Raw genomic sequence first — 22,210 nt, forward strand, 5'->3', positions numbered from 1 at the left:
CAGAAGATGGTGCAAGAATTAATATAAAAAAAGATGAACGCTAAAAAACCGTAACACATTGGGTATATACACTGTTGTTTGGTCAATAATTACCTAAAATATCGGGCCACCACATCATCGCGTATGGCCCCCCACATACTGACCTCCGACCAACCTCGGGGGGGCCATCCTCAGGCAAGGCATCCTCTGGCTGCATTGGAACACCACTCCTTATGGCGATGTTGTGAAAGATCCCACACAGGACCACAATTTTCGAAACCATATCCGGCAAATACATGAGCTCGCCACCAGAGCGGTGGAGGCATCTGAATCGGCCTTTTAAAAGGCCGATACAGCGCTCCACCACTTGCCTGGTGGCTGTAAGTGTGGAATTAAACTCACTTTGTGGACCTGGTGTGGGAGCCAAATAAGGAGTGAGCAGCCAGGGCATGCAAGGGTATCCACTGTCTCCTGTGAAAAAGAATAGACAACATCAGGATCACTGTGTATCAAGCTTAACATTGTTATGTACTAAAGGTCTCCACTTACCCAGAAGCCATGCATCACCAGCTTGGAGGTTGTTTAACTTGTGCCATATCCCTGATTGCCGGATGACGAAGGAGTCATGTGCACTTCCTGGTAATTTTGCATTCAGGGACAGGATCTGGAGGGAGGCATCACATACCACCATTACATTCAGGGAGTGATAGTGTTTACGGTTGCGAAATATTGCCTCCAGCCGTGCTGGAGGCTGAAGTGGTATGTGAGTACCATCCACAACCCCTATGATGTGTGGGAAGCCAGCTATTTGGTAAAAATTGGCCTTGGCCACACTAAGGGCACCCATATCCAAAGGCATTTTAATAAAATGATGGAGGTGCTTGAAAAGTGCCTCCATCACTGCCCTCAGGATCCTGGAAAAGGAGGATTGTGAGATGCCCGCCACTATTCCCACCGTTGTTTGAAACGATCCTGAGGCACAGAAATGTAACACCGCCATAAATTGCGTAAGTGGTGGTATTGCTGTTGGACTGTTAATTTGCCACTCAAGATCACTCTCTATTAATGAGAGAGTGTCTATGATGATTTTGGGAGGAAGACGGTAGCATCTTAAAACCTCATCATCGGGCATTACAAAAAGGGTGACACGTGTTCGAAATATCTGGGGCCTTGCACGCCTACGATGCCTACACCTGGGATGAGATTGAGGTTGGTCGGCTTCCGGGAGCATGGCCAGAACAATCCGCCCAAGATCAACCTGAAATGGCAAGATTTGAATGTAAGGCTTTGGACCCACCCCAAAAGAAAATTAAGAACAACTTAGCTTGATGATACCATCCATTGCTGCTTACATGCTGGGGTATTGTCATGATACGTCCAAACTGAAATTAATCCCAAAAATAATTTGAAAAAGTTTAGTCTGTGCATTTATGTTTCTAAATTTTGTGCTAGACAAAACTTAAAATATGCGAAACACACATTTGGCCAAAGAGCAAAACGACATTGCACACAGTACATCAAAATGGGTTGAAATATAAGCCAAAAAAGCGAAAGGGCAACCACAAACAATTTTACAGGATTAATAAGCATTTAAAAATGCGCTAATTAGTTCGCCAATACAAGTTAATAAACAAACAGACAAAAATGCGCTAATTAGTTAGCAAATACAAGTCACTATACAAACAGAGAAAAATGCGCTAATTAGTTCGCAAATACAAGTCACTATACAAACAGAGAAAAATGCGCTAATTAGTTCGCAAATACAAGTCACTATACAAACAGAGAAAAATGCGCTAATTAGTTAAAAAATACAAGTCACTATACAAACAGAGAAAAATGCGCTAATTAGTTTAAAAATACAAGTCACTATACAAACAGAGATAAATGCGCTAATTAGTTCGCAAATACAAGTCACTATACAAACAGAGATAAATGCGCTAATTAGTTCGCAAATACAAGATAAAAAATGGACTTACCAAGAGCAAATATATAAGATTCCAAATCAAAAGGTCTTTGGGTCCGAAATTAAAAAAAAGCTAAAAGAGATGAAATTATGGATCCAAAAATTAAAAACAAGAAGAAACACAATGAGACACCAATTTAACCAAAGTTAGACTTCACAAAACTTACCAAATCAAGAAACGAGGCCAAAAATAAAAAATAAAAAAAAGCGAACGGAAAATAAAAACGCAAATCTAGCAAACAAAATAAACTCCAAACGCCAACTCCTTTATCCGCAAACAAGAAAGTCCAACCAAGGTAACCTCCAACAATCCAAAAACGCCACCTCGACTCGAGACACACCAAGCCATAAATAGTGTTTCGTTTCCCGCACAAATTAAGGAGGGATCATAGGAACGCACAATCAATGATGCGGCCGCAAAATAAGGACGCATGTTTAAATACGTCACGAAAACACATTTAAATTATGGTGTATTTCTTGTTTGGACCTCAGACATGGCTACAGACCAGGGAAACAATGGACAAGAGTCAGGCGGTAAGTCTTTCATGCATTTTGTCTCAATGATTAATTTGAAACATAAGATTGGGCAAGTTGTGAATTTGAGAAATCTGAATATTTACACAAATAGGTGAGGAGGATGACATGGAAGAGGCTGCTGGGCCCAGTATTCCGGCCAAAGCTGCAAAAAAAAAAAGGCAGCCACATTTCACAAGAAAGGAGATGGAGGTTTTGATTCAGAAGTGTGTGGACATCCTGCCACAGGCAGACAGGAATATGAGTACAAACCAGAAGTGGAGAATGTGGGAAGAGGTAGCCGTTGCTGTCAATAGGGTGGGTGATTATGTCCGTCTAGCCCGGGATGTCAAACGGCGGTAAGTAAACACTTGCCCCCCCTAAAAACAAACACCATTTGAAACAAAAGGATAATGGCTTCCATTTTATCCCACAGATGGGGCGACTTCAAATATCGCCTAAAGCAAAAACTCGCGGACAGGGCTAGGCTTGCAAGGGGGACAGGTGGGGGGTCCCACCCCTGTGTCATTGGAGTTGACGGATTTAGAAGAGCTGGCACAGGGGTGTGTGCAGCCTGTGGAGGTGTTTGGCGTGTCCAACATGGATACGGACATGCCAGACTTTGCGGCTCCTCATGTTGTCCCAGGTAAATCTTGTGATGTCACCAACTCTGAAATGTTAGTGGGCCAATATGTAGATTCTAATGTGAGTCTTTTCTAATTTTTCCTAACAGAGACACAGGCGGATGAGTCTGCTCCAGAGGGGAGCCTTGGCCACTGAATTTCTGCTGGCTCGGCAGGGGAGGAACCAGTACATCCGGCTGAGGACCCTGCAGAAGCCAGTCCAGGGCAATCCCCCTCGCAGGCAGTGGCCCTCCTCACAGAACTCAATTTCAAATCGGATTTCCATACAGAGATTCTGCAGAGGATGGACGCCAGTCTGCTACGGGTGGCTGAGGCCCTGGAGCAAAATGCTGCGGCCAATGTGACCATTGGTCAGGCCCTGGCGGAAAATACCAGGGCCAACATCCGCATCGCCAATGCCCTGGAGCAGCTCGTTCGCCAGCACATGGTGGAGCCGACCTCCCTTCCTGCCGGAACATCAGGATCCTCCACCTCTGGCACAACATCAGCCAATCCTCCAAATGTGCCTAGCCCTGTGCCTAGTCCAGAGGCCACAACATCTGCCTCTGGACAGGCAAGCCCGATGACATCCCGTACCCGGTCTGGCGCCCTCCCTCCCCCAGCCAAACAGGTGAAAAAACGGTGAACACAATGGCGACTTTTCCCACACTCCTTCTGTGCTTGGCTCATATTCCTTTCTGGTCAAAACTTCCCTCTCCTTTCTTGTGAATTGTTTTTAATTTTGTGTTCTACATTTCATAAATCTTTTATTTTGGCCCAATTATTGTAACTTTGGAAATGAACCCTGCAAAAAAACTTTGGCAAAAAATTTTATAATTGTGATTTTTTCTTTGAGCAATAAAAAAAAAATAAAAAACTGACATTGTATTCTCACATTATTGTCACAATGGATTACATTTAATCCTGGGCCAAAAGGCACAAACTGGCAAGAACCACATTTTACATGCCCCCCCAAAAAAGGGCTCTTTAAGGAACGTTTCAAATTTAACATAACGAGGCAAATTCAACAGGCCAAAAGAAAAAGTGAAAAACCAAAAAAACATGATGACATTATTGTTACAATAGGCCCTAACCAACAAATTGAGCCCCAAAGAAACTACCACAAATGTACGTAAATTGATTGTGTAATCATCACATTAGCAGCTATGATTTCCACCTGCGTACGGTTTTGTGCTAACACAAAAAACTACTTTCAAAACACATACCAAGCCGGTTTTCAATCCACCACTAATTGCTGTTCAGACCACCCGCGATTAATCGCAGCAACATCGAGGAGTGCCGGAATGGAGGTGAAGGCCATCGCCAATGTGGTCGAGTAATCCAGACCCTAAGCTGTGCGAGCATTTTGAAGGGAAAGAGGATCATCCAGTGACGTATGAGTCGGTCCGTACACATTTTACGCTCGCATCAGCTAATGTATGTACGCCCCAAAAACGCCTCGCCACGCCTGCGTTTTTCCATCTCCACCCCCGTCAACACCCAAAAACGCCCTGTTCTGTCAATCACATTTGACATGTCACTTCCTGTACGCTATTTAACGAACGAGACCAAAAAAACTCGCAATCTGCTGTACGCACATGCGCAGTGTTACACCGACGCATGCGCGGTTAGTCAACATCGGAACGCAACGAGCGTACTGCTGTTTGCGAGTGGCTCTGAATGAGGGCCATAGGCCCTCATTAAGAGTCGGTCGCAAGAAGCGACCGCTTGCTCTGAATGAGGGCGGCCACTTGCCTTTTCAAGTGCGGCCTGGAACGAGCAGGAAGCTCACCACTGACATCACTGCTGATTTCAGTGCGGCCGCCCACAAAATAGGGCGAGCTGTCTATCAACATTGACAACCACTCCTTTTGTAGTGAGCTCCGGAGCAAGAGCATTTCTCTCTCACTCCAGGGCTTGAGCACGCGCAGTGCGGCCGCTGCGCGTGCGCAGGACCTAAGCATCGACCCGGTTGCGAGCGCTCAGCGCTTGCGACTGGGTCTGAATGAGGTCCATAATCTGATTGGTTGCTATGGGCAACACCTCTACTTATCATTTTTAGAAATGTTAGTAATTCTACCACCAAGATCCAATTAATATAGTACATTTTGCAAAATATAATATGTTTTCACAAGATGTGTAAGTGGAGTTTGAATAAATATTATGTCTGTAAATTTACATATAAAACAAATTGGCAGGTAAATAATTATCTACTGTTTGGAATGCTTGAGCTGTGGGGTATTACCGATAGGATGTAGTTATGAGCCGCCGATCTCAGGGCCTGATTCATCTTGGATCGCAGTTGCAAAGACGCATGTAAATGGTCGATTGTAGCGTTCTGCGCATGCGTATGCATTGCAGTGTGCGAACTAGCGATTGCAAACAGAATTGCGATGGCAGTGGCTACACAGACCCAGAGCAGAGTGATTGACAGGAAGTGCCTTACGTGGTTGGTGAGGGGGAGTGGTCAGGTGAACGCAAGCGTGCCAGTGCGTTGCATCGCCGTTGCAGAAGTGTCCCCAACAAGGGATTTAAGATACGTGAAATACCGACACCTATCTTAATCCCGACTCCGGAACTCCGAAGGATGCCGGACCGAACAAGGTAAGTCCGGGCGCCCTTAGCGCTAGCCGCAGGGAGGGGGGGTGGGTTAGCTTTAGGGAGCATAGCGGGGTTAGGGTTGGGTTTTGGGGGGTTGGACTTAAACACCCCTGGGGGGAGGTTAGGAACTCCCCAGGAGGGTTAGATTTAAGGTGCGGTAAGGGGGTTTAGGGTTAGGCACCACCGGGGGGAGGTTAGGGATAGGTACTAGGGGGCATCAGGCTATTCAGCCGGCAGGATTTAATACCCATTCCATTACCGATAAGGTATTTCACACATGCCTAAAAGCTACTAAAACAGATGGGAAATGATCCCTGACATTGGCCTACTAACAAAATTGTTTAACAGAATTAATAGATTCTTCTTTCCTGCAGTAGTCCACATGTGCTCATTTCTGGAGCATGCGCAGTGCAAAAAAACACCTCCCTCCCCCTAACTCTCAGAGTGGGCATACCTCCTGGCGGGCCCACCTACTAATGTGAGCTCTTCTGTAGTCTGCACTGCTGCAGACTGTCGCAGCTAAGTGTGGGCACTGAGCGCTCACCTCTCCAATGAGAGGATAGGCAAAGGCTTCTCAAAGATATTCTTCTGTGACAGCTATTGCGAAGGGTGGCATAGGTTCCTCTCGTTCCAGCGCAGCCCATCTCTCTGACATTGGGAGGAGGGGGCCTTCCGACGCGGTCCATCTTTCTGATGCTGGGCCGTGTCCAGCTCGGCCCGGCCCATGGTTGTCATTCATGGTGCAGCACGTGGTTGTGTGCAGGGGGAGAGGCGGGCTCTGTGGGGACTGGTCGGACCCCGTAGCGGCAGCACTGCCTGCAACCACGATAGTTATGCCTATACATACATTGATATATTGGGATCGGTATGAGTTTTCAACATTCACAATGTTGGCAATCACATTGTTGGCAGTGTAATGTTGATCATCAATGCCGACATAGGCCCTCATTCAGAGCCGCTCGTAAGCGGTCGTACGCTCGTAGTCATCCGATGTTGTTAAACCACCCATGCATCGGTGTAACAGTGCGCATGTGCGTACGGCTGATTGCGATAATTTTTTCAGTTGTTCGTCGAATAGCGAACAGGAAGTGACATGTCAAATGTGATTGACAGAACTGTCCGTTTTGGGGCGGTGACGGGGGTGGAGGGGGGAAAACGCAGGCGTGTCGAGGCGTTTTTTGGGCATACATAAATTATCTGATGCGAACGGTCAATGTGAACGGAACAAGTGTTACGTCACTGTCTGATCCACTTTCCAGTCCAACTGCTAGCTCAGTTTGTGGTCTGGTATTCTCTACCACAATGACGATGGTCTCTTCGTTCTTCCCGTGGCTCATCGATGGTTTACCGATTTATCAATTGAGGTCTCAAAAACAATCAGTTTTGAATTGCAAAAATGCTTGTAAGGTGTTTAGCAAATAGCCTTTTTTTAGTAGCAAAAAACCATACGCAGGTGAACTACTCAGCTGATAAGTTCTGGGTTAGACAATCAATTAGCTTACAAATTTATTTTACATTTGCGTGTTTTTGCCAAATTTTTTTTTTTTTTCCGGGCAACAATATTGTACGCAGGTTTGTTGTTTTTCTTAATTTTTTAGGGCCCAAGAAAACAATCGTCCTTTTGTTTTTTGCTAAGTGTTAATTAAAACTCACAAATTGTTTTTAACCCTTGGTTTATTTTTCCCTAAAAAATGTTTAGATTTCCGTGGTATTGTTTGTAATGTTGTTTGCGGGATTACCTTTTAACCATTTTTTTTATAAATTAACAATAGAATTGTGCAGATTTTCAACAGTATTTTTTATTTTTTTTGGTTTATTTCTCAACCAATTTTGGGGCAATAAAAAAAACTTGATAACGTAAAAACAAATAACAAATGATTTTAAAAACACACAAACAAAATAAGTGGCATTTGAAATCCACAAACAAACACAATTAATAAAAAATTCACAAGAAAGGAGAGGGAGGTTTTGGGCATTAAGGAATATGGGGCAAACACTGAGAAGGATTGTGGGAAAATTAGCCAGTGCTGTCATCACCTTTTGGCCCGTTTGGCCGGGGTAGGGATGGAGCCTGAACGGGTCTGGGATGTCCTTCTGCTGGCCTGGCCAGAGGCAGATGTTGTGGCCTCTGGACTAGGCATAGGGCTAGGCACATTTGGAGGGATGGCTGTTGTTGTGCCAGCGTTGGAGGGTCCCGATGTTCCGGCAGGAAGGGAGGCCGGCTCCAACATGTGCTGGCGAACGAGCTGCTCCAGGGCATTCGCTATTCGCACGTTGGCCCCAGTATTTTCCGCCAGGGCCTTAGCAATGGTCACGTTGGCCGCAGCACTTTGCTCCAGGGCGTCCGCCACCTGTAGCAGATTGGCGTCTATCCTCAGCAGAATCTCAGTCTGCTGATCCGTTTTAATATTGAGATCAGTGAGGAGGCGCACTGCCTGCGAGGGGGAATGCCCTGGACTGTCTTCCACAGGGTCCACAGCCGGATCTACTGCTTCCTTCCCTGCAGAGCCAGCAGAAATTCTGTGGCCAAAGCTCCCCTCTGGAGCAGACTCATCCGCCTGTGTCTCTGTGAGAAAAAAGAGAAAAGAGTAACATTATAATCTAGATTTTGTCCCAAACACATTTCTGAGTTGTTAACATTACAACATTTACCTGGGGCAACATGAGGAGCCGCAAAGTCTGGCATGTCGGTATCCATGTTTGACACGCCAAACACCTCCTCATCCTGCACACACCCCTGGGCCAGCTCCTCCAAATCCGTGAGCTCCAGTGACACAGGGGTGGGACCCCCACCTGTCCCCCCTGCATGCCTAGCCCTCAGCCAGTTTTTGCTTAAGATGATATTTGAAGTCACTCCATCTGTGGGATAAAAAGTTGGCATTATTCCTGCAGTATTTGGACCTGTAAACACTTTTTACTAAAATGTAGTTTTTACGTACCGGCGTTTGACCTCCCGGGTTGAACGTTCACAATCACCCACCCTATTGACACTACTGGCTATGTCATCCCACATTTTCCATTTCTGGCTTGCACCCATATTCCTTGGTGCCTGTGGCAGGTTGTCATTGCACATTTGCACCAAAACCTCCATCTCCTTTCTTGTGAATTGTGGCTGCCTTTTTTTTTTTTTGTTTAGTTGGCCTACTAGGCCCAGCAGCCTCTTCCATGGCATCCTCAACACCATTTTTTAAAATGGGATTAAAATTTTAAATGTAAAATTTGCCCAAAATTATTGTTAAACATAATCCTTTAGCCCAAAAAAGAGAAATACTTACCTGGCGCCTCTTGGCCAGTGCTTTGCTGCTCTGTAGTCATTTTGGACTTTCAGGTCTCACTACAGCAGACCGATTTGGCTTTTCAGTGACGTTTTTATACATGCGTCAGCATTATTCGGCCGCATCATTGACTGTGCGCTCCTATTGTCCGTCCTTAATTTGATCGGGAAAATAAAGACTATTTATGGCTTGGTGTGACTGGAGTCGATGTGGCATGTTGTTTGTTGGAGGTTCGGTGTAGGCGTATTTTTGAGGTTTTGCTGTTGACTGAGTAGAAGGAGGAAATTTTTTGTGTTTTTTTTTTGTTTATTTCTAGCTTCTTTATTTTCCGTTGCTTATTTTTTTTATTGTTTGGCTATTTTTTGGTGATTTTTTGAGTAAGTATTTTAAAAAACCACCGTAAAAAATAATAGTAAATAGTTTACAAATGTTTGTAATATTTTTTTATTTTGCTTTACAGTTATTTTGGCATTGCCCCAGTGACGTTTTTGAACTTTGGGATATTTGTCTGTTTTTGGTAAGTGTTTTTGTTTTCATGATTTTACAAATTAGATGTGTTGTTCTTAGCATATGTTTCGCAAAGTAATGTTTTGTTTTTTCTGGGAACAATCATGTCTTACCACTAAATGTAGCGTACTAATTAGCGAACTAATGTGTCTTGTCTTAACTGTAAAAGTAGCGTACTATTTAGCGAACTAATGTGTCTTGTTTTAACTGTAAAAGTAGCGTACTATTTAGCGAACTAATGTGTCTTGTTTTAACTGTAAAAGTAGCGTACTATTCAACGCACTAATGTCCCCTTATTTAACTGTAAAAAATGCGTACTATTTCGCGCACTAATGTGTTTTTATTTTTTCAGTGTAAAATCATGTTTTACCACTAAATGTAGCGTGCGATTTTCCGAACTAATGCGTGCTCCCTTCTTTTTTTTTTTTACCCTAAAAAATTTGTTTACAATCCAAGTTTTCCCCAAAAAAACTAAAAATATTTTCTACTTTTGAAATGTAGGTTGTTCTACTCATGACAAGACCCCAGCCTGTAAGCATCTTTGGATTTCTTAAAAAAGATAAGTATATTTTTCTTTACACATTTGTCTAAAACAATAACTACCTGGCTTACCATTTCAGGTTGATGTTGGTCGTATTATATTGGCCATGGTTCCAGAACGCGACCAACCTCAACTTCGTCCCAGGCGTAGGCCTCATAGGCATGCAAGGCCCCAGATATATAGAACACGTGTCACCCTTTTTGGAATGCCAGATGATGAGGTATTAAGACGATACCGTCTTCCTCCACAAATCATCCTAGACACTCTCTCATTAATAGAGAGTGATCTTGAACGGCAAATTGACAGTCCTACAGCAATACCACCACTTACAAAATTAATGTCGTGTTACATTTCTGTGCCTCAGGATCCTTTCAAACCACTGTGGGAATAGTTGCCGGAATCTCCCAATCCTCCTTTTCAAGGATCCTGAGGACAGTGATGGAGGCCATTTTTAAACACCTCCATCATTTTATTAAAATGCCAGTGGATATGGGATCCCTTAGTGTGGCGAAGGCCAATTTTTACCAAATAGCTGGCTTCCCACACATCATAGGGGTTGTGGATGGCACTCACATACCACTTCAGCCTCCAGCAAGGCTGAAGACTATTTTTAGGAACCGCAAACACTTTCATTCACTGAATGTAATGGTGGTATGTGATGCCTCCCTCCAGATCCTGTCCCTGAATGCCAAATTCCCCGGGAGTGCACATGATTCCTTCGTCATCCGGCAATCAGGGATTTGGCACAAATTAGACAACCTACAAGCTGGTGATGCGTGGCATCTGGGTAAGTTGACACCTTCTGTTGCAATCACTGCAAAGCTTGTTACACAATGGTCCTGATGTTTGTTTTTGTTTTTTGACAGGAGACAGTGGTTACCCTTGCACGCCCTGGCTGCTCACTCCTTATTTGGCTCCCACACCAGGGCCACAAAGTGAGTATAATTCCGCACTTACAGCCACCAGGCAGGTGGTGGAGCGCTGTATCGGCCTTTTAAAAGGCTGATTCAGATGCCTCCACCGCTCTGGTGGCGAGCTCATGTATTTGCCGGATATGGTTTCGAAAATTGTGGTCCTGTGTGGGATATTTCACAACATCGCCATAAGGAGTGCAGCCAGAGGATGCCTTGCCTGAGGATGGCCCCCCCCCGAGGTTGGTCGGAGGTCAGTATGTGGGGGGGCCATATGCGATGATGTGGTGGCCAGATATTTTAGGTAATTATTGTAAAAAAATTAAGTTAATTGACACAATGTAGACATGTAAGATTTTAATGGCCATTTTTAGTTTGTGTTTTTTTTTGTTGTTGTATATTATTCCATAAAATTACCCGAAAAAACGATGCCTACTACCTGATCCCAAAAATTGTCTTCATGTGGCCACATTGATATAACTTTCGGAACAATTATTTCTTCGCCTCATTTGTGTATTCATGTTGGCCTGCTACTTCTTCAAACAGTTCTTGATTGTTGTTGTTTTGTTTTTTTTGGTGTTGGTTGTTTTTTGGAGTGTGTTTTCACTGTGTGAATTGATTGTCACAATTCACTTTGTGTTTATTATTTGTATGGATTAAATTTTTGGTTTACGTTAAAAAGACTTTTCCTTGGTAAATTACAAGCAAGTGTAACTTGGTCCAAAAAAGGCAAACTTTCTTAATGGCTAATTCTGTAATGTGTTAAATTGTAAAGTATTTTACCATGCTTTGTGGCTAAAAACAAACACCAAAGGTATTATGGTGAATCAGTATGTTTTCTAATCTAGGCCTAAGCAGGTTTGATTTAATATTTACATTACCCACCCAAAAAAAAAAAACAATACTGGTAATTCTACAAACCTATTGGTATTGTTAGGTGTTTAATGTGCCAGCTTACATACTTACTTGAGCTTTCTACAATCAAATTTACATTACTTAAAAAAACATGCTCCAATAGTTGACTTATGTAAGGTTAAACAATCTAATATTTACAGACAAGGAATGAGACTTTAATAAATCAAAATATCTTTTATTTTTAACAACATTTTTAGGGGGGAAAAAACAAAAAAATTAGTGCCGCAGGACCGCCAACATGTGATCCAGGACCACAAGCATCCCTACGACATGGCCCCTCAACGTGTGCAAGCCTTCCTGCATTGCTTGCATCCGCCTCTGGTCCTCTGTGGGTTAAAAAAAAAGTGTGGATTACTTAACTGACACCTTAATTTATATGTTACCAAACAACTTAAAATTCAGACTATACTTTAAAAAAAGATATAAAATTATAAGAAAAAAAAAACTAATGGCAAACGCAAAGATTGTATAAATACAAACTATAAAAATTACACATAAAAAGACAACCAAAAAAAGGGCGAAGTATGCAAAAACACTACATTTGTTGGTACCGTAAACTAGAAAGACACAAGTATGAGTGTTTGGACATTTGTGAAATGTGTAAGGGGAAAACATCCTAGACATTGTTTTGCAAAGATATATATCCAAAACATTAGAAATACTTAACAAATTGGAAATGCACAGGCAAAAGGACAACATCACCCAAAAACAAAAAAATGCCAAAGCAACCATAGTTTAAAAGGGAAACATACCGGTCATATTGATGCCTGGTCCTGGAGCCCCGACATCGTCCTCCTCTGAGGTGGGCCGGTGCTGGTCCGATGGAGGAGGGGATATTTGACTAGGTGTGGAGGGGGAGGAAAAGAGAAGGGTGGGTGGAGGGGAGGGTGATGAAAAGAGAGGGGGGGTGGAGGGGAGGGTGAATTTTGAGGGATGGGAATATTAGGAGAGGGAGGGGCCTCACGGACTGGCCGGTCTGGGGTGGAGGGGGAATTTGGGGAAGGTTGGGGAGAGGAGGATTGGGTGGGAGTGTGGGGATAGGGGACGAGGCCGACGACGTTGTCGTATTAGACGTCGTAGTCTGCGCTCAGCCCCTAAATGATGGATAAAAAATGTTAAGGTTTTTTTCTTCTTTTGGTTTTGTTAACAATTTACACACCCCAAAATTTAAATTGAAAAAAAAACAAAAAAGGAAAACATGCACACGCAGGTATGTCCTAAATAAACAAACAGGGCTAGAAGGAAAACATGCACATGCAGGTATGTCCTAAATAAACAAACAGGGCTAGACGGAAAACATGCACATGCAGGTATGTCCTAAATAAACAAACAGGGCTAGACGGAAAACATGCACACGCAGGTATGGCCTAAATAAACAAACAGGGCTAGACGGAAAACATGCACACGCAGGTATGTCCTAAATAAACAAACAGGGCTAGAAGGAAAACATGCACACGCAGGTATGTCCTAAATAAACAAACAGGGCTAGACGGAAAACATGCACACGCAGGTATGTCCTAAATAAACAAACAGGGCTAGACGGAAAACATGTACACGCAGGTATGTCCTAAATAAACAAACAGGGCTAGACAGAAAACATGCACACGCAGGTATGTCCTAAATAAACAAACAGGGCTAGAAGGAAAACATGCACACGCAGGTATGTCCTAAATAAACAAACAGGGCTAGACGGAAAACATGTACACGCAGGTATGTCCTAAATAAACAAACAGGGCTAGACGGAAAACATGCACACGCAGGTATGCTTACATTTAAAATGTTAAAAAAAACACTTACTTTCGCTAATTTGCTAACGCAAATTGGCCAAAAGGCGTGGGGACCTGCGGTGGAGATCCGACCACCGTCTTTCAAGCTGGCCGATATTGCGGCAGAAGCCCAAATTACGCAGCCGGCGCCGCACCTCCGCATAGGCGAGCCGCTTGCGGAGGTTTGTGATGGGGGCCGGATGATCAGTGATTCTCCGGTCCATCACATCTGTGAGGACCAGGAGTTCTCTGTGTGTAAATGCTGCGGCTCTCATGATGGCAATGATTTTTTCAACAAAAAACTGTTTTAATAAAGGTCCCTGAAAAAATTTGATTGGCTAATGTACTTTGAAAAATAACAGAACGCATTGTATTGGTTATTGTATGAGTCATGTGACCTACACCCTCACAAATATAATGTGAATTATGATAGGCTTGATGCAGTGACATGCGTAAGCTAATTTAAATAATATTAATAAAGATGAAAAATCTGCATATAAACTAACGCAAAACAATAGTAGCATTCAAACAAACTTTAAAATTTGAAAATCCATCCCCTTGGTACAAACGTACGTATTCTGCGGAAGGAATGACACACACAAACAATAATAAAGTTTATTGACATTGTTAAAAAAAACGGATTGCAAAGATGTGAATACCAATTAAGCTAATGAATATACTGATTGCTATTAATCGATTCAAGTATGTGGGCAGAATGAAATAGCAGGCAATCGAAAACTGACAAGGCCACTTCCGGAATTGACTTGTGCGAGCGTTCCCTGCAACCAAAGAGGAGACGGACGGTCGCTATTTCGAACGTTCACTAGCTAGAGGAGGGGTTGGGAGACTATGGGGCGGAAGATTAGCTGCGAATGAAAATATGAGCGAGCGGTTTAATTTACATTTTCCCGCTCGTACGCCGTACGTGCGAACGGCCACTTGCGTCCGGGTCTGAATCAGGCCCATAGTACTAACAATAGTTAAAATTTTGTAACCTAGTCAGCACTATAACTTTTAACATGATGGTAAAGCAAAGGGCTTTATTAATATTCAAGGTTGCCAGGTGGCACCTTTACACAAATATGAAGTGATGTTTAAAATAATTATTACAACTTGGAAGGCAAAAGTGTCTCTAATACCTTTTACAAGTAAAACATGCATTGGTCATTTTGGGACTAGTTTAGAGGTAGGAAACAATTCCCTAAAATATGTACATGAAAAGCCATGATATGATTCGAGTGGCACAAAAGCAATTCTGCTGCATGCAGGGAAAATACAGCCTGCTTGTACAGTAAGTTGCATTGTTGGTACACTGAGATTTAAGTTGGGGGCTATTTATGAAGCCCCAAAAAGTATTATCTTTTTTGTGCTATTTAACAAAGATTACCACTGGCGGCGGCCATCGTGAATATTGCCGGCGGAATCCATGCATGGGGAAGCCAGCTAATGTCTATCTACTATATAAAAGCGAAAATTTGTCCTTCCGTCCTTCTATCTTTCTATACAAATCCACAGCTTACAAGCCACGATCGTGAAATTTTACATACGAGCATATTAAAACACGGCGGAGGCAACTAAAAAATTTGAAATCGAAATTAATTACTGTTAATTTATAATTAAAACCAGAATTACAAAATGATTTATCTTATCTACTATTTTTCTTTTCTATCTTCTCTACTAAATTGAAATTAATTACTGTTAATTTTTAATTAATTAAAAAACACAATTTTTGCATAGCATTCACCCTCTACAGGTCAGGTACAGAATTAGAAAAGGCTTTAGCTTATCTACTATTTTTTCTTTTCTATCTTCTCTACTAAATTGAAATTAATTACTGTTAATTTTAATTAATTAAAAAACACAATTTTTGCATAGCATTCGCCCTCTACAGGTCAGGTACGGAATTAGAAAAGGATTTAGCTTATCTACTATTTTTTATTTTCTATCTTCTCTACTATATAAAAGCGAAAATTTGTCCTTCTGTACTTCTGTCTTTCTATACAAATCCACAGTTTACAAACGAAGATTGTGACATTTTACATACGAGCGTATTAGAACATGGTGGAGGCAACTAAAACATTTTTTAATGGAAATTAATTACTGTTAATTGTTACAGGTCCTACTTCCTTCAAAGACCTTAGGACTGTTGATGCGGAACTTTGTCACAGTTTTCGTGAGGCCTGCTTAAGGAGAGGTTGGGTGGAGGATGATGTGTAAACAAACATTCTTAAAACCCCGGGTAATGCCGGGTACTCCAGCTAGTATTCGATAAAAAAGTATTGCAGCTTGAACTATGACTACGCTGCCTTCCTAGTGGCGCACCATCAGTTATTCCACTGCAGCAGGAGCACCCAAACTCAAATCCTTAGTCATTAATGTTCAGCAGTATGTATGCAAGAGACCTCTTCTAGGTGACACAACAGTTTCTCTAACTACAGCTATATATTGGGTTCTGTTACTCTACCTACAGATGTGCACAGCTAGTTTGTTGCTCCATACGCTATGTAGCGTGCGATGTGAGTCGCGCTAAGCTGTGGCATATGAAATCGCATTCAAATGTACTAAAACTCTAGAAAAGCCAGAGAGTGTAGTACAAGTTTCTGTCCACCCAATGTTGCTTTTCCTACACTGCGCATGCATAAAAAAAGACAATGGAATGTCTGTATTACCTCCTGCTCATTAGCTGACTGAAGCTGTCATTCGGTATGCTATAGTTGTCATTGATCATGAGCTGTAATTGAGTGTGTAATACATTATTAAATCATTTGGTGTGCAAGTCCTGAGTACACTTTGGAAAAACAAATTATACATGTGTTCTGCCGTCAATATTACAGTGCTAGATACACGCACACCTCATTTTAGAAAAGTCACTGCCATTCCATGTGACGTGCTACAGAACATTATTTTGTAGGGATGTGCAGCACTCACACAGTTATAACATGTCTTAGAAATGAACAGTTGAGTTTGAAGGACACTGTATAAAAACATCACTGCATGACAAATCTCAACCCAAAAAGATGTGTCTCTATATTACAAACTGTGCATTTTATGCTGTACACTTGCAGCACTATCAGCACTGTGTCTGCTGCGGCGGCTGCATATGGGATCTCTCGCATATGGGATCTCTCCTGACCAGTGGAGCTGGTCAGGAGTTAGACACAGTGCATGATTACTAGGCTAGTAGTGGGGTCTGAGTAAAAGAGGGGTCTCTAGATTACAAACTGACTGGGTGTTTTAAGCTGCACACTTGCAGCACTGTCAGCGCTGTCCCAGCCTTAGATACTGTAGTGATTTCATGACTTTGAAACTAGTAGTGGAGTCTGAGTGAAAGTAGGGTCTATGGATTACAAACTGACTGTGCATTTTAAGCCACACACTTGCGGCACTGTCAGCACGTCGGTGCTATGGTGGCTGCTGGCTCCGTGGGTTGCATATTGGATCTCCGGCACATGCCCAGTGGAGCAAGTTGAGAGTTGAACACAGAGCATCAACACTATGCTGATGCACTGTGTGCTCAAGAAAAAGGTGTATAGTTCTCCATACGCCATGTAGCACCCTGCTAGTCATGCTATGCTGTGGCGTATGGAGTTTCATAGTACTGTGCATGCCCAGTGGAGCTGGTTGGGAGTGACACATAGTGCATCCCAGACTTAAGTATTATAGTGATTTCATGACTTAGAAACTAGTAGTGGGGTCTGAGTAAAAGAGGGGTCTCTAGATTACAAACTGACTGGGTGTTTTAAGCCGCACACTTGCAGCACTGTCAGCGCTGTCCCAGCCTTAGATACTGTAGTGATTTCATGACTTTGAACTAGTAGTGGGGTTTGAGTGAAAGTAGGGTCTATGGATTACAAACTGACTGTGCATTTTAAGCCGCACACTTGCGGCACTGTCAGCACGTCGGTGCTATGGTGGCTGCTGGCTCCGTGGGTTGCATATTGGATCTCCAGCACATGCCCAGTGGAGCCAGTTGAGAGTTGAACACAGTGCATCAACACTATGCTGATGCACTGTGTGCTCAAGAAAAAGGTGTATAGTTCTCCATACGCCATGTAGCACCCTGCTAGTCACGCTATGCTGTGGCGTATGGAGTCTCATAGTACTGTGCATGCCCAGTGGAGCTGGTTGGGAGTGACACATAGTGCATCCCAGACTTAAATATTATAGTGATTTCATGACTTAGAAACTAGTAGTGGGGTCTGAGTGAAAGAGGGATCTCTGGATTACAAACTGACTGTGTGTTTTAAGCTGTACACTTGCGGCACTGTCGGCACTGTCCCAGACTTAGACACTGTAGTGATTTCATGACTTTGAAACTAGTAGTGGGGCCTGAGTGAAACTGGTATCTGGATTACAAACTGACTGTGCGTTTTAAGCCGCACACTTGCGGCAGTGTCGGCACATTAGCGCTGTAGTTCCTAAGTCTGGGACATGCACAGTACTATGAGACTCCATACGACAAAGCATAGCATGAATAGCAGGGTGCTACATGGCGTATGGAGCACCACACACCACTTTCTTGAGCAAACAGTGCATCAGCCTAGTGCTGATGCACTGTGTCTCACTCCCAACTGGCTCCCCTGATACTAACCCTCCCCTAACACTCCCGGTAAGTGCCTAAACCTAACTTTCTTCCCTTAGTGCCTAACCATAACCCTCCCCCCTTAATGCCTAACCCTAACTTCCCCCTGGTGGTGCCTGATCCTAACCCCCACTGTCTGGACCCTAACCCTAACCTCCCCCCTCCCACAGCCTAAGTCCCCCCTGGCGCCTAATCATAAGCATTCCCCACACTGCTAACACCTACCTGGCCTCGCTATACTTATGTTCGGGATGCCAGTTGTCAGGATTCCATCGACGGCATCTCCAGCCATGTCAGGATTCCATAACCGGTCCTCCGGCGCTGATCGGCATCCCGAGTGTTGGTATAAGTGTAAGATAAACAAAGCAATGTCCTCTTAGAAAACTATGGGGAAGGCTAATGCAAAGGCTACTGCACAGAAAGCAGGAGCTATCTACAATACCTCCTGCTTTTTATATTGGTACACACCAGTGGCGCTATATTGGTACACACTAGCGCCACTCAATCATACCTCCCAACTGTCCCTCATTCAGCGGACAGTCCCATTTTTCTGGAATTATACCGCTGTCCCACCTGTGGGCCGCAGTGTCCCTTGATGGGGGGAGCACACACCGCTGCTCTACTATGGTACACACCAGTGGCACTGTATTGGTACACACCGGTGGCACTGAATTAGTACACACCAGTGGCACTATATTGGTACACAGCAGTGGCACTTTATTGGTACACACAGGGGTGCCGAGAGGGGGGGAGCGTGTACTAATTACCTGGTGCTGGGCTTGCTGGAGGGGCTCCGTGGGGCTCAGGTTGGACGCCATTCCACCTCCCTCCTACCTGTCAGCAGCCCAGCACACACTGCTGTGTGCTGGGCTTCCGTGGGAGACTGTTATCTGCTGCTGAGCAGCAGCAGCAACCTCCTCTACCTGTGGAGGGGGGGGCGATCACACTGATCACAGCCCCCTGGATTTGTGCTGGGCTGAGGGGCTCACAGCACCCCCTCCCCAGCATGCAAGGGGGTGTGGTCACACCTCCCACAATAAGACCATGCCCCCTTCCCCTGGGCCAGGGTCGGCTTTCTACGGCCCTGGGTACACACCAGCTGCACTATATTTGTGCACATCAGCGGCACTTAATTCTCCCCTTAAACATGCAAAAGCAGCCATTCCCACATATTTTAACAGCAGAATTGATTAATAAATATACCCCTAACTGTGATCTCTATCCTTTATGTTTCTGTTTACTGCAGGAAGCAAAAACCTATGGGATAAAAAGTCTTCAACCTCAACCCCTCCAAAAGAGCTTTTTTTTTTTTTTCAAAATAAAATTAAGATACTAAAGGTGCCTACACACGGTACAATATTGTTAACGATCCAATCTCGTTAACGATCACCCTTGAACTCTCCCCGGCAGCTCAAGTGCACGATGAGCTGCAAAAGCTGCATGGTGTACACCAGATCTATCGTGCATGATCGAATGATTTGCATATTCATTAGATCATGTGTGACAGCAGACAGATGCATGCACGGATCAGGGAAATCCATGATACATTCATCTGTGTGTAAAAAAATTAAAATTAAATACACAGATGCACGGATGGATCAGTGAGATCCGTCTGTGCTTTTGTGTTTAAAAAAATTAATAACGTGCCCCCTCCCCCCCAAACAAAGAACAATCGGCACCGGGCTTCGAAGACCCTGTCCTGGTTGTGCTAAATACAGGGGACAAATTACTTAGGGGTCCCCTGTATGAAGCACAACCAGCACCAGGCTATTCAGGGCCCAAACAATGTATTTAGTGTGATCAGCACTGGGCTCTGAGCCAGTCTTGGTTATGGAGATACAGGGGACAAAAAGTGTAAGGCCCCCTGTATTTTCCATAACCAGCACCAAACTTTTTTCTAGCAGGGGGTTAATGCCACAGCCAGCGGAACCCTTTCACCCCTACGTCGTTTGTCCCCTGTATTTAGCACAACCAGTACTGGGTGTCCAAAGCCTGTTGCTGGTTGTTCTTTTGGAGGAAGGTGGGGGCCACAGTGTTTTTTTTTTTCACACAGGTTTTCATTTTTATAACACAGAAGCACAGACAGATCTCACTGATCCCATCCATGCATTTGTGTTTACTTTTTACACACAGATGCAGGCATCATGGATCTCTCTGATGTCGGGCATCACATCGTTTATCGTGCATACACATGGAATGATGTGCGGCATATTGTGAAAGGCAAGTCGTTGATCTTCCTGCATGTAGAAGAGATCAGCAGCCACGACCAACGACCCTCGGGAGCGCGCATCGCATCGTTGTTGGCTCCACACACGGCACATTTTTAAATGATATATCGTTCCAATCTGCCAGAAACGGCAATATAATTTAAAGAATCGTACTGTGTGTGGGGGCCTTAAAACATGCAACGGGCTAGTGTTAGAATATGAACAAGTGTCTTTAATGTTCACTCGAAAATATATTGTTTTTAAATAGTGTTTTGGATTTTGCTTGGCAAATTAGATGTTTGCCCTTTAAAAAGTATATTATATGTACTGCAATAAGCCCTTGTACTTGTCATCATTAGGTGTAGCTGAGGTGAGGGTGGGTGAGGAAAATTAATAACTATTTAGATAAGGCTAAAATACAGATTGACTCTCTGATCGAAAAATTCCTAGCACGTGGTTTTTGTAGAGAGGTCTTAATGGCTATGAAATTTAGGGTATTATCCTTAAATAGACAAGATCTCCTAAAAAAAAAAAAGTAAAAATCAATCCTCTAAAAGATTACCTTGGGTTAACCATTTTAACCCTTTATCCTCACGTATCAATCGGATCTCTAAGAAACATTGGCCGTTAATTACGTCTGATAAGGAGCTTTATTTTTGATTAAAAATATTTGACCTTCCCAAACGGAGTCACAAACCAAACAGTTTCTGGCAAAGAAAAAAATGGGGTGTTTTAGATGCTCCTGTGTAACTTATGTGGGGAAAACCCAACATAAATTTAAAGAAAGGATGGCTGCTCCATCGTTCTGCAATAAGAGCAGCCCTCCAAAGCGGAACGAGTGATCAGCTGGTTGCTCTGCATTTTGCAACAGCAAGACATAATTGCATGATAGACCATGTTTCCCCATTTCGTATGGGCGGTGACAGGTCAGGAATTTTATTAAGACGCAAAGCCTTTTGGATTCACAAATTGGAAACTATTAGCCCAAAGGGTTTAAATGAATCCTTATCATTAGCTTGTTTCAATTAAGAATATTATATAATTGACTTGCTTCAACACTGCTATTATGTACTCTTATGATCACCTTTAGGGTGTATGTACTGAACCATGCTATATGTAATGCTCCGGTTTGCTATAATTATAAAGTATGATCCTCTCACAGATTTCATATTTTATTAGCCCTTGATCGCTTTATATGTGATTCTACCTTTATGTTCTAATATTTGTTATTGGACTATGTATTGTTCTTATGATATTCACTTTAGTTTGCATTCAGCTACATTATATATTTGGTTACCATGGTGATGGGATACACTGAACTGAATCACACAAAGCGCTTGCCGCATGAACGTGATGACGTCATTGATTTGCGCCACCGGACGGGTGCTGGGTCTTGTTGCCAGTATTTGCGGTCTCTTGCACATGTGAGTGAACTTATATAAGGTAAGATATATTTTGTATTTGTATATCCTGACAAAAGTGTCAATACACTGAAACGAGAGAGGCACTCACAGGACTTCATCACTTGTCATCACTCTATAAACTGGTGTAGTTTACACCAAGTCACCCAAAGGTATCCATGTATGATCAACGTTGAAATGAAACGTTGATCATACATAGATACCTTTGGGTGACTTGGTGTTTTTTCTGTTTATATATATATATATATATAACTAATATATATATACATATATATCTTATAAATATATATACTGTATACAATATATATATATATATATATATATATATGCATATATATATTTGTATCTGATGTCCATCTGTTAATTGTTTTACATGCATTGTTCCATGTCTTCCTTATCCCTACAG

The sequence above is a fragment of the Taudactylus pleione genome, unplaced genomic scaffold (assembly GCF_031769625.1).
Source record: "Taudactylus pleione unplaced genomic scaffold, aTauple2 ptg000520l, whole genome shotgun sequence".
In the NCBI taxonomy this organism is placed as follows: Eukaryota; Metazoa; Chordata; class Amphibia; order Anura; family Myobatrachidae; genus Taudactylus; species Taudactylus pleione.